The following is an 11,823-nucleotide window of genomic DNA, read 5'->3' on the forward strand; positions in this document are numbered from 1 at the left end:
ATTTTTAAGAGTGAAATGACTTAACTACCATCACATGTTGTGTACATTGTCTTACTTAATAGAAATATGGATGGAATGTTTGAAAAACTAACGGTAAGGGGCAAATAGGCTAAAAAAATTAGTTTGAGTTCTTAATTTTCCAATCGAAAAGTTCAGGGAGAAAATTAAAAATTAGGTGAAAGTTTAGTGGGCAAATCGACAATTTACTTTTTTAATATGAGTAGCTCCTACCAATACATGTAGATTCCATACAAAAGTGATATTCTAAGAATATCATCTTTGAAACAAAAGAACGTAATCATAAGGAAACCTGAACAAGGCAGCTGGTTTAATATTTTTACTTTAAATATGTGACATGAGTCACACCTACTTTTGACGTGGTTAGATATGCGACATGTTTCAACCGGTCATCCAAAAAGTTAACTAAAACCACAATCTTTACAGAAGAACTTCGGACCACAATGCAATTTTATAAAGATATTTTTCGTCCAAAAAATAATAAGAGAACGAAAAGGAAAAATTAAAAGCTTACAATAAGACTATATAGTATCTAAGTAATGTGTTTTTCTCAATTTAAGATTAATGTTGTTGATGCACAAAATCAGTGAGGATTTTTGTACAACAGAAAGTGTCAAGTTTGTGACATTTGCTAGATTGCTTCGGTCACTAGTGCGGATAAGTATGTAAATGGATAGAGATAGGAAAGCAAACACAAGATGTACGTGGTTCACCCAGATTGGCTACGTCCACGGAGTAGAGGAATTCTCATTAATTGTGAAGGGTTCACACAAGTACATAGGTTCAAGCTCTCATTTAGTGAGTACTAGTGAATGGTTTAGTACAAATGACATTAAGAAATATTGTGGGAGAATGATCTCCTTTTATAGAAGAGAGTTTCTAGCTTTGTTCTGACATTGACACGTGTTGTGTTGTGATTGGCTTCCGATGTTAACACGTGTTGTGCTATGATTGGCTTATGATGTCGACACGTGTCGCATTGTGATTGGCCTTCTGGTTGGAGGGAAACTCTTCTGGGTCCTTGACGGTATAACGTTGACCGGTGCTCAGTAGTTTCGGGATTGGTCAAGTATGGTACAAACAATGCTCCCCTAAGTTCTCGAGTGAGGGAAGCTCCTCGGTTGGGGACTTGCAAGATCCAAGCCGCTGAGTAATCACGAAACTTCTAAGTACCGAAGTGTGGTATCGTCTTCACTTGCCTTATCTGTCTCATAGGTAGATGTGACATTTTCTTTAGAAGCACTTTTCCTCCATCCAGGGGTGCTATCTTTAACCGGTAGAGATGCACAAGGTAATGTATCAATTTGACTTGAAACTTACTTGTAGTTTCAGGCTTGGTCAAGCGGGATACAAACCATGTAGTAGGAGTCCCCTAAGTCGCCGAGCTAGGAGATTTGCCGAAAGAGGTGACAGACAAGGTAAGCAATCAGAGTTCCAAGCAATCAGTCCCAGATCAGAAGTTTGATTTCGAGTTCCAGCTGATTGTTCTCATTTTCCTTATCTTCCAGGCAACAAGAAGGATAAAGAGAAGAAAAAAGAGAAAAGATGATATGAGATACTTTTGCTTTTGAAGAAGTAACTTTCCACATGTTTATTCTTGAACTGGGCTGGAGGGTTTTCTGGTTTCCTCCAGAGTATAAGGCCGACTCAAGAATTTGAGGGTCAAAACAAGTCAATCAAATCTAGAGTACGTTCGACCCTGATGATATGAGATACTTTTGCTGTTGACAAAGTAGTGGATGTATCGGCACGTATTCTGTTGCGCTTGTCTCCACATGCTTTCTTATATCCTTCTCACTTGCCCTATCTGTTCCTCAGGCAGATGTGGTATCTTTTCTGGAAGCATAAGATGTTGAAGATGAGTACTCGAGAGCAATGTCAGGTAAGTAATCAGGCAAAGAGTTCCTGGTAGTCAGTTCCTGACTGGAAGCTTGATTCCAAGTACTGACTGATTGCTCTCTTTCTCCTTATCATGCAGGTAAGAACAAGGCCAAATGAAAAGACAGGGAAAAAGCATGAAATGTGATACTCTTGCTTTTAACCCTGATTATATGAGATACTCTTACTCTGGTGTGGCTTGTTTGCAAAGATATTATCGGGGGGAAAATAAGCTGAGTATTTCGAGAGACAATGTTGAGAGTGCCCTCTCGGATGTGAAGAAAAGTTGAGCATTTTTTTTTATTTGCAGGTTTACCTCGCTCTGGAGGATGAAGGTCAACATATATAGGAATTGTCCCAACAGCGAGTAGTAACGATGTTCCTTTATCCTTCTCGGTCATAACAATGTAGTGGGAGCTGCAAGATTGACTTGTTTTAACTTTATCAGAGCACTTTGAAAAAGTGGTCCGTGGTATCTGGAAAGCTGATGTTGCGTGTGAAGATTGCAGATAAGTTTTATCCAAGGAAATCTGGCTCTTGAAGTTAGGAGAACGGTGCCTCTTTGGTTTTCGAACAAGCAATCCTGTCGGGGATCTGGCTCTCGAGATTCGAAGAATGGTGCCTCTTCGATTTTTGAGAAAGCAATCGTGTTGGGATTCTGGCTGTCGAGATTTGGAGAGCGGTGCCTCTTCAATTTTTGAGAAAGCAATCCTGTTAGGAGTCTGGCTCTCGAGATTCGGAGAGTGGTGCCTTTTTAATTTTTGAGAAAGCAATCCTGTTGTGAGTCTGGCTCTCGAGAGTCGGATAGTGGTGCTTCTTCGATTTTTTAGAAAGCCATCTTGGTAGGAGTTTGGCTCTCGAGATTCGGGGAGCGGTGCCTCTTCGATTTTTGAGCAAGTAATCATGTTGGGAGTGTTTTCTCGATGTGAGTAAAGATTGGACATTTTTGCCAGTATGCCTTGCCACGGAGCATGGAGGTTGACACACACAAGGACTTTCTAGTTATCAAGCAGTGGTGTTGTTCCTTTACCCTTGTGGGTAATTGTAGGGTAGCTGGACTTTCAAAATTTATGTCTCTAAACTTTGTCAGAGATCTTTGGCAAAGTTATCTGTGGTACCCGAGGAGCTGATGTTGCGTGTGGGGATTGTTGACATATTTTACTCAGGAAAATCTGCTTCTCGAAATCCGGAGAGTGATGCCTCTTCGATTTTTGAACAAACGGCCCTGCTGCCCTTTCTTTTATAAGGGCACCAATTGTGTGCAAGAAGTACGTTCAGAGAGTTATTGTTTATAGGAATTTTCCCTTTATTTTCGTACTTCAGAGATTTATTGGACCTCATTTCTCCTTCATCATTTTTGAAAATGTCTGGCCCATCCGACCGTCGTTTTGACTTAAACTTTGGTGAAGAGCCAGTCATGCCTCCTCAAGACAACATATGGCGTCCATCCTTCTTATCCCCTACTGGTCCTCTTATCGTTAGGGACTCTGTGATGAAGAATGATATGACCGCTGCGGTGGTGGCCAGGAACCTTTTCACTTCCAAAGATAACATACTACTTTCCAAACGGTCTGATGAGTTTACTGTTAAGAATTCTCTAGCTCTCAGTGTTCAGTATGCAGGTTCTGTGTTTAATATGACCCAACGCCTATTTGCTCGAACCCGCCAAGTTAAATCATGGGCGGCTGAAGTGATAAATCTCAAACAAGAGATTAGAGGGCTCAAGCATGAGAATAAACAGTTGCACAGGCTCGCACATGACTATGCTACATGAAAATGAAGCTTGACCAGATGCAGGAATCTGATGGTCAGATTTTACTTGATCATCAGATGTTTATGGGTTTGTTCCGAAGGCATTTATTGCCTTTGTCTTATGGGGCTGTACCGCGTAATGAAGCTTCAAATGATCAACCTCTGATCCCTCCTCCTTCTGAGGTTCTGTCCAGTACTGAGGCTCTGAATGATCACCCTGTCTACACTTTTTGGGGCTCTGCCGATTGTTGAGACTTCCCCTAAGTAGCCTTTGTGAAGGCTCCATCTTGTTTGTTTATTTTGACTCATGTATATATACATATTTGTAACTTATCGGAGATATCAATAAATAAGCTTTGCTTCATTTCAATGTATTGTGTTAAATACACCAAAGCCTTCTTCACTAAGTTCTTTGAATTTTTTCTTTTGTTGAAGCTTTGTGAGTGAAGCATGTAGGTTGAGGTAGTGTTCCCTTAATTTCCCAAGTGAGGAAAACTTCTCGGTTGGAGACTTGAAAAATCCAAGTCACTGAGTGGTCGTGAGACTTCCGAGTATCAAGGTGCAATAGCATATGGTAGGAGTCCCCCAAGTCTTCGGTTGAGTGAGTTAACGAATGAGGCATTTCCTTTCTAAGTGGTAGCCCAAAACTCATCATTCATATATATTTGTTATGAAAGTTGTTAAGCCCAAAGAAGAGGAGGCCTAGGCAATTTTTTTTTTTTTTCGAAATTTCAAATTTCTGAATATATATATATATATATATTAAGCTTAGTGAAGCTTTGGTGTTGAAGCTTGTAGGTGAATCTTTGAGGTTGAAGCTTTGTTGGATACCATGAATTGATTTTGCTTCACACTATCTTGATCAAGAGTGTGTGAAGCTTTTGTATGTGAAGCTTTTGTATTGAAACTTTGTAGGTGAAGTTTTTGTGGGTGAAGTTTTTGTAGGGTGAAGCTTTTGTGGATGAAGCTTTTGTAGGGTGAAGTTTTTGTTGGTGAAGCTTTTGTGTTGAAGCTTTTGCAGATGAATCTTTGGAGTTGAAGCTTTGGGGTTGAAGCTTTTATAGGTGAAGCTTTGGAGTTGAAGCTTTTGTTGGGTACCATTAATTGATTTTGCTTCACACTATCTTGATCAAGATAGTGTGAAGCTTTTTAGAATTTGTAGTTGCCTTCCATTTGTTAAAACTTTTGTTGGTAAAGCTTTGTAGGTGAAGCTTTGTTGGGTACCCTGAATTGATTTTGCTTCACACTATCTTGATCAAGATAGTGTGAAGCTTTTGAGAATTTGTAGTTACCCTCCATTTGTTGAAGCTTTTGTTGGTGAAGCTTTTGTACGGTGAAGTTTTTGTACGGTGAAGTTTTTGTGGGTGAAGTTTTTGTGGGTGAAGCTTTTGTGTTGAAGCTTTTGTAAGTGAAGCTTTGGAGTTGAAGCTTTGTAGTTGAAGCTTTGGAGTTGAAGCTTTTGTAGGTGAAGCTTTGGAGATGAAGCTTTTGTTGGGTACCATGAATTGATTTTGCTTCACATTATCTTGATCAAGATAGTGTGAAGCTTTTGAGAATTTGTAGTTACCCTCCATTTGTTGAAGCTTTTGTACGGTGAAGTTTTTGTGGGTGAAGCTTTTGTAGGTGAAGCTTTTGTGTTGAAGCTTTTGTAGGTGAAGCTTTGGAGTTGAAGCTTTGTAGTTGAAGCTTTTGTAGGTGAAGCTTTGGAGTTGAAGCTTTTGTTCGGTACCATGAATTGATTTTGCTTCACATTATCTTGATCAAGATAGTGTGAAGCTTTTTAGAATTTGTAGTTGCCTTCCATTTGTTAAAGCTTTTGTTGGTGAAGCTTTTGTGGTGAAGTTTGGTTGGTACCATGAATTGATTTTGTTTCACACTATTGATCAAGATAGTGTGAAGCTTTTGAGAATTTGTAGTTACCATCCATTTGTTGAAGCTTTTGTTGGTGAAGCTTTTGTGGTGAAGTTTTGTTGGGTACCATGAATTGATTTTGCTTCACACTATCTTGATCAAGATAGTGTAAAGCTTTTGAGAATTTGTAGTTGTCCTTCATTGATGAACTGGGCTTGAATTTCCCAATTTCCTTTTTTTTTTTTCGGAAACTAGAAATTTGAAAATGTGGGAGAGACAACATATACAAATTTTGCTTCCACACTGTTGAGCAAGAAATTGTGATACAAGCCACACCTTGTAGTAGTCGAAGGTTTGGATGAACCAGATAAATTGAATTTGCTTCGAATAATCTTGATCAAAAGTGTGTGAAGCTTTTTATGAGTTGTAGTTGCCCTTCATTGATGAAGCTTTTGTTGGCATCATAAATTGATTTTACTTCACACAAAAGCTTTTGAGAATCGTGGTTGAACTCCTTTGATGAAGCTCTTGTTGGCACCATAAATTAGTTTTGTTTCACACTGTCTTGATAAATAATGTGTGAAGCTTTTGAGAATTGTGGTTGCCCTCCATTGATGAAGCTCTTGTTGGCACCATAAATTGGTTTTGCTTCACACTGTCTTGATCAAGAATGTGTGAAGCTTTTGAGAATTGTGGTTGAACTCATTTGATGAAGCTCTTGTTGACACCATAAATTGATTTTGCTTCACATTGTCTTGATCAAGAGTGTGTGAAGCTTTTGAGAATTGTGGTTGCCCTCCATTGATGAAGCTCTTGTTGGCACCATAAATTGGTTTTGCTTCACACTGTCTTGATCAAGATTGTGTGAAGCTTTTGAGAATTGTGGTTGAATTCCTTTGATGAAGCTCTTGTTGGCACCATAAATTGGTTTTGTTTCACACTGTCTTGATCAAGAGTGTGTGAAGCTTTTGAGAATTGTGGTTGAACTCCTTTGATAAAGCTCTTGTTGGCACTATAAATTGGTTTTGTTTCACACTGTCTTGATCAAAAGTGTGTGAAGCTTTTGAGAATTGTGGTGGCCCTCCATTGATGAAGCTCTTGTTGGCACCATAAATTAGTTTTGTTTCACACTGTCTTGATAAAGAGTGTGTGAAGCTTTCGAGAATTGTGGTTGAACTCCTTTGATGAAGCTCTTATTGGCACCATAAATTGTTTTTGCTTCACACTATCTTGATCAAGAGTGTGTGAAGCTTTCTACGAGTTGTAGTGTTTGCATTGTTACAGAGGAGAAATGTTTGAAGCAGATGCAAGAGGGCTGAATAGCTTGATCTTCGTATGCCATGCACTGAAGTTGTTGTTGGCTTGCAATAAGACTTTGTTGGTGACTATAACTCTTGTTGGGCATAAGTGCTCCCCTAGTTGAGTTGTCAAGCTTGAGGGGTTTTGATTATTTGTGAATGCTAGGAGTTCACATGTACAAGTTGTACCACTCGTCTTCTAGTAAGTGGAATGAATGGTGAGTTGCTTTCATCACTTGGTTGGTGGTACGAATGTGAGTTCCTTCAGCACCTTTCATCACATTTCATCATCTGGTTGGTGGCACGAAGATGAGTTCCTTTTTCACCTAGTTTGTGGCATGAATGGCAAGTTGCCAAATGATATTAGAGTACGGGTTGTATATTTCATCACCTAGTTGGTGGCATGAAGATGAGTTCCTTTTTCACCTAGTTGGTGGCATGAGTGGTAAGTTGCCAAATGATATTAGAGTACGGGTTGTATATTTCATCACCTAGTTGGTGGCATGAAGATGAGTTCCTTTTTCACCTAGTTGGTGGCATGAGTGGTAAGTTGCCAACTGATATTAGAGTACGGGTTGTACATTTCATCACCTGGTTGGTGGCATGAAGAAAAGTACGAGTTGTACATTTCATCACCTGGTTGATGGCATGAACATGAGTTCCTTCTTCACATTTCATCACCTGGTTGGTGAGAATAAGGGAAAGGTGTCGAGGCACATTGTAGCAAGTGTCGAATGACACAAAGTATGTTGAAACCTTTCGAAGCACAGTTGGCTTATGTATGAATGTGTTGGAATGTATGATTGAACGAATATACTGTGAAACTGTTCGTTTATTTGTACAGTCTTGTTGACATATACTTAGACTTTGTTTTATGTTGGAAACATTTATGTTGAAGCTTTGAACCCTAGTGTTTCATTGCTAGGAATGTAAGAGGATTAGGACCGAGTTGTCTAAATCACCTCTTTATTGAATTCATGCAAAATAGTCATCGCTACATAGGATGCCGAACGGCTGAAGCTTAACACTTGTACAATGTGAGTTTACTTGTAATAGTACTTCAAGTGATCAGCGTTCCATGGATGGCCAAGCGTCTTGCCATTGGAGCTTTTAAGTTTGTAGGAGCCAGGCGACTGATGCCAACAACTTCAAACGGTCCATCCCAGTTTGGACAAAGTGTTCATTCACTCGGGTCTCTGTCGCAGAGTAATCTTTTCTTCAATACCCAGTCCCCTACTGTGAAAGAACGAGGTTTGACCCTTGAGTCATAGTAGTTGGAGATGCGCTGCTTATAGGCGACATTCCTCAAGTGAGCCTGGTTTTTGTGTTCCTCGACTAGATCTAAGTTGAGGGTAAGTTGTTTGTCATTTTCACTTTGCACGTAGTTCTGGACTCGGAACGTTGCTTGCTCAAGCTCAACTGGGACAACTGCCTCCGTACCAAAGGCAAGTGAGAATAGGGTTTCTCTTGTTGACGTCCGATACGAAGTACAGTATGACCAAAGAACTTGGGGTACAAATTCTGGCCAACAACCTTTAGCCTTGTCCAAGCTGGTTTTCAAAGTTCGCTTGATTATTTTGTTGATGGCTTTGACTTGTCCATTAGACTGGGGATGAGTTAGGGAGGCAAAATATAAGTTGATGTTGAACTTAGAGCAAAACATCCTGAACTTATTGTTGTCAAACTGTTGCCCGTTGTTAGTGATTATCGCATTGGGAATGCCGAATCTGCAAAGGATGTTCTTACATACCAAGTCTTCTATTTTTGCCTCAGTAATGGTTGCCAAGGGTTCTACTTCGGCCCACTTTGTGAAGTAGTCAACTGCAACGATTGCATAGCGGACCTTGCCCTTCCCTGCAGGCATTGGGCCGATCAAATCAAGCCCCTATTGGGGGAAGGGCCAAAGGCTAATCATAGGAGTGAGGGCTCGGGAGGGGAGTGAGTAATAGTTGCATAGCGTTGACACTTATCACATGAGCGGGATATTCTGATGGCATCTTGGTGGAGTGTTGGCCAGTAATATCCTTGGCGAAAAGCCTTGTGCGCTAGGGATCGAGATCCAACATGATCTCCGCAGACTCTTTCATGTATTTCCCGAATGACAGTTTCCGCCTCTGCGGGCGTAAGGCATCTTAGGTATGGTAGGTTAAAACCCCGCTTGTAGAGTTGGTTATTAATGATCAAGTAACGAGTAGCTTTGTATCGAATCTGCTTAGCTTGGACTTTGTCATTTAGAAGGGTGCCATGAGCAAGGAATCTATAAATCGAGGTAATCCAACTATCCACCTGTTGTAAGTTGCACACTTTTGTAGCCATGTTGCTTGGTGCTGCTAACAATTCGACCTAAATTTTTCTCCCAATCTTGTCTTCCACCGCTGAGGCGAAGCAAGCCAAAGCATCTGCATGATTGTTTGCCACTCGAGGAATTTGGGTAATCTGGTAGTGGAAATGCTTGAGCAACAATTATGTTTATGCCAGATATGCTGCCATGGAGCTATCCTTAGCATCAAAGTTGTTGGTGACCTGGTTAACCACCAATTGGGCATCACTGAAGATATCAATTCGTTTAACCCTAAGGTGTTTAGCCAAACGTAAGCATGTTATGAGGGCTTCATATTCGGCCTCATTGTTCGACGCCTTGAATTTGAAACGAAGAGCATACTCCATCGTCACTTGTCAAGGGTCGTAAGGACTAGTCCTGCTCCATAACCTTGTTGGTTAGACGAGCCATCAACATATAGACTCTATGCTGGGGCTGTTGGTTCTAGTTTCTGAGCTTCCGAGAGTAATGAAACCACTTCTTTAGGCGTAAAAACAATGTCAACAAGATATGTGAAGTCGGCGATGAAGTCTACCACTGTTTGGCCCTTCTCAGCTGGCTTTGGTTGGTAGGAGATGTCAAACTCACCTAATGCTATCGCCCATTTGATTATTCACCCCGAAGTGTCAAGACTTTGGAGTATCTGTCCAAGAGGATGATTGGTAAGCACGATGATGGAGTGTGCTTGGAAGTAAGGGCGAAGTTTTCGAGCAGACATGACCAATGCTAGAACCAATTTCTCAATGTTGAAGTATCGTGTTTCTGCATCTTGTAAGGCCTTACTAGCGTAGTAGACAGGCCGTTCGACATTACCATCATTTCGAATGAGAACGGAACTTACTGCTGAAGCCGATACCTACAGATAGATCATGAGAGTGTCACCAACCTCTGGTTTGGAGAGTAGAGGGGCGTTATTCATGTAGTCTTTGAGGTTTTTGAATGCCTCGGCACATTCATCAGTCCATGTAATGTACTTCTTACTTCCCTTAAGTGCTTTGAAAAAATGAGCACATCTGTTTGTGGCCTTAGAGATGAACCTAGTTAAGGCTGCCATCTTGCCAGTAAGGCTCTGGATGTCTTTTGAAGTTACCAGTTCCTTCATGTCGAGGATTGCTTTAATCTTCTCGGGATTAGCCTTAATGCCTCGTTGGCTTATCATGAAGCCTAAGAACTTGCCAGAGCCTACACTGAAGGCACATTTGTTGGGGTTCAACCTTATTCGATAACTCTTCAGAATGGGGAAAGTTTCAGATAGGTTGGTGATGTGTTGGTCAGCATGTTTGCTTTTGACTAGCATATCATCAAAGTAAACTTCCATGCTCTTCCCAATCTGTTCGACGAACATTGAATTGACCAGTCTCTGATAAGTTGCTCCTGCATTCTTTAGGCCAAAGGGCATGACTTTATAGCAATATAGTCCCCTGTCAGTAGTGAAGGTTGTGTGTTCTTGGTCCGAAGGGTTCATGAGGATTTGGTTGTATCTTGAGTAAGCATCCATGAAGCTCAGGAGTTCACACTCTGTCGTAGAGTCTATAAGTCTGTCTATGAGAGGAAGAGGAAAGCTATCATTCGGGCATCCTTTATTTAGGTCGGTGTAATCGACACACATTCTCCACAAGACCTTTTGGAGCATGAGACTTTCCTTGGTCGGATTCTTTTTAACAAGGATAACATTAGCTACCCACGTTGGATAATTGACTTCGTGGACGAAGCCTATGCCTTTGAGTTTTTCAACTTCTACCTTCATTGCTTCGTACTGTTCAGTGTCATAAGATCTTCGCTTCTGTCTCACTAGCTTGGTCTTAGGGTCATTACTTAAGCGATGACAGATGATATCAGGAGAGATGCCAAGCATGTCCTCGTATGACCAGACGAAGACCTCAGTGTTCTCTTGCAAAAAAGAAATTAATGCCAACCGAATGGGTGGTGACAAAGTGGTGCCAATCTTCACCATGCGATCCAGATAATCTTTTGAGATAGAGACCTTCTCCAACTCTTCAGCGGGTTGTGCTTGCTGGGTGAAAGAGTCATCTCGAGGATCGTCGGGTTGACTGTTGCCACCGTGAAGATCCAAGTTGGCTTCTTCTGGGCTGGTCTTTATGACTTGGTCATGTATAGAAAGGGTTTCCTTGGGCACATGCATGTGTTGTTGCTTAAACGAAGTGTTGTAACATGATCGTGCACTAAGTTGGTTTCCTCTGATGTAACCATTGCCATAGAGGGTTGGAAATTTCATCAACAACATATGTGTGGATACCATGGCCTTGAGATCATTGATGCATGTGCGTCCGAAGATGACATTGTATGCCGTTGGGCAATCAACCATCAGGAAGTTAGTGGTAATGGTAACTGTGTAAGGGCCCGTACCAATGGTAAAAGGTAAGTGTATGCTCCCTAAAGGTTACACGATATCACCGGAGAAGCTTATCAGAGGAGAAATCGAGCGATCGAGCAAGTGTTCAGCTACATTAAGTGCCTTGAAAGCTTCAGCAAACATGATATTGACCAAAGCCCCCGTGTCTACCAGGATTCATCGTACTTCAAAGTTGGCTATGTGAGCTTCCACGATCAGTGGGTCGTTGTGAGGGTAGATGATACCTCATTCTTCCTTAGGGTAGAAACATATTGGATCCCAATTAGGCTTTTGATACTTGCCTCCCCTGATGTCTTCCCCGTGAAACACTTGGTGGCCAGACCTTAAAGCTC

Source organism: Malus domestica, chromosome 03 (genome assembly GCF_042453785.1).
Source record: "Malus domestica chromosome 03, GDT2T_hap1".
In the NCBI taxonomy this organism is placed as follows: domain Eukaryota; kingdom Viridiplantae; phylum Streptophyta; class Magnoliopsida; order Rosales; family Rosaceae; genus Malus; species Malus domestica.